This window comes from Petromyzon marinus, unplaced genomic scaffold (genome assembly GCF_048934315.1).
Source record: "Petromyzon marinus isolate PM22_M1 ecotype Great Lakes invasive population unplaced genomic scaffold, UKy_Petmar_22M1.pri1.0 PM_G_Scaffold_26, whole genome shotgun sequence".
In the NCBI taxonomy this organism is placed as follows: domain Eukaryota; kingdom Metazoa; phylum Chordata; class Hyperoartia; order Petromyzontiformes; family Petromyzontidae; genus Petromyzon; species Petromyzon marinus.
The window spans coordinates 862,501-865,000 of record NW_027422828.1 but is presented as its reverse complement, the minus strand read 5'-3'; positions in this window follow the sequence as shown (position 1 = coordinate 865,000).

Genomic DNA, 2,500 nt, shown 5'->3' with positions numbered 1-2,500 from the left:
TTGTGGCTCACGGGGCTGTTAGGGTGGCACAGAAATCCCTCGGAATGGGAAAACGGGTCATTTTCGTGTTGCCACATTGCATGCGAACGGCATGAAACTTCCAGAGGCATTTGCAGCAGGAATGCATGTGCAGTCAAAAAAGTGAATATTTTTCACGGATAGACCCCGTGAAACGCTAGAAATTGGCGGCGATGTCTCTCTTGTGGCTCACGGGGCTGTTAGGGTGGCACAGAAATCCCTCGGAATGGGAAAACGGGTCATTTTCGTGTCGCCACATTGCATGCGAACCGCATGAAACTTCCAGAGGCATTTGCAGCAGAAATGCATGTGCAGTCAAAAAATTGAATATTTTTCACGGATAGACCCCGTGAAACGCTAGAAATTGGCGGGGATGTGTCTCTTGTGGCTCACGGGGCTGTTAGGGTGGCACAGAAATCCCTCGGAATGGGAAAAAACGGGTCATTTTCGTGTCGCCACATTGCATGCGAACCGCATGAAACTTCCAGAGGCATTTGCAGCAGGAATGCATGTGCACTCAAAAAATGTGATATTTTTCACGGAGAGACCCCGTGAAACGCTAGAAGTGGGCGGGGATGTCTCTCTTGTGGCTCACGGGGCTGTTAGGGTGGCACAGAAATCCCTCGGAATGGGAAAACGGGTCATTTTCGTGTCGCCACATTGCATACGAACCGCATGAAACTTCCAGAGGCATTTGCAGCAGGAATGCATGTGCACTCAAAAAAGTGAATATTTCTCACGGATAGACCCCGTGATACGCTAGAAATTGGCGGGGATGTCTCTCTTGTGGCTCACGGGGCTGTTAGGGTGGCACAGAAATCCCTCGGAATGGGAAAACGGGTCATTTTCGTGTCGCCACATTGCATGCGAACCGCATGCAACTTCCAGAGGCATTTGCAGCAGAAATGCATGTGCAGTCAAAAAAAAATTGATATTTTTCACGGATAGACCCCGTGAAACGCTAGAAATTGGCGGGGATGTGTCTCTTGTGGCTCACGGGGCTGTTCGGGTCGCACAGAAATCCCTGGGAATGGGAAAACGGGTCATTTTCGTGTTGCCACATTGCGTACGAACCGCATGAAACTTCCAGAGGCATTTGCAGCAGGAATGCATGTGCACTCAAAAACTTCTATATGTTTCACGGATAGACCCCGTGAAACGCTAGAAATTGGCGGGAATGTGTCTCTTGTGGCTCACGGGGCTGTTAGGGTGGCACAGAACTCCCTCGGAATGGGAAAAGGGGTCATTTTCGTGTTGCCACATTGCATAGGAACGCCATGAAACTTCCAGAGGCATTTGCAGCAGAAAGGCACGTGCACTCAAAAATTTTAATATTTTTCACGCATAGACCCCGTCAAACGCTAGAAGTTGGCGGGGATGTCTCTCTTGTGGCTCACGGGGCTGTTAGGGTCGCACAGAAATGCCTCGGAATGGGAAAACGGGTCATTTTTGTGTGGCCACATTGCATAGGAACGGCATGAAACTTCCAGAGGCATTTGCAGCAGGAATGCATGTGCACTCAAAAACGTCTATATTTTTCACGGATAGACCCCGTGAAACGCTATAAATTGGCGGGGATGTCTCTCTTGTGGCTCACGGGCGCTGTTAGTTAGGGTCGCACAGAAATCCCTCGGAATGGGAAAAGGGGTCATTTTCGTGTTGCCACATTGCGTACGAACGGCATGAAACTTCCAGAGGCATCTGCAGCAGAAATGCATGTGCACTCAAAAACGTCTATATTTTTCACGGATAGACCCCGTGAAACGCTAGAAATTGGCGGGGATGTGTCTCTTGTGGCTCACGGGGCTGTTAGGGTCGCACAGAAATCCCTCGGAATGGGAAAACGGGTCATTTTCGTGTTGCCACAATTGGCATACGAACGGCATGAAACTTCCAGAGGCATTTGCAGCAGAAATGCATGTGCACTCAAAAACGTGAATATTTTTTCACGGATAGACCCCGTCAAACGCTCGAATTTGGCGGGGATGTTTCTCTTGTGGGTCACGGGGCTGTTCGGCTCGCACAGAACTCCCTTGGTCCACCTGATTCGTGCATACAGGCAGCAACTAAAACTCTGTAAACCTGCTGTGAGGACATCTAAACAGTGGACCAGTGAGGCTGTGGAAGATTTGCGGGCGTGCTTAGACTGTACTGACTGGGATATGTTCACGACTGCTACCAATAGTCTGGATGAACTCACAGAGGCTGTGTACATCAGCTTCTGTGAGGACTGCTGTATCCCAACACGTACCAGGGTGAACTTTAACAACAACAAGCCCTGGTTCTCAGCAAAGCTCAAAAGGTTGAGGTTGGAGAAGGAGGAAGCGTTTAGGAGTGGGGATAGAGACAGATTCAAGGAGTCGAAGAACAGGTTTAGCAAAGCGGTGAGAGAGGCTAAACGACTGTACTCAGAGACACTAAAACACCAGTTCTCTACTAACGACGCTGCTTCTGTCTGCCAAAGGGCTCAGGCACATCACCA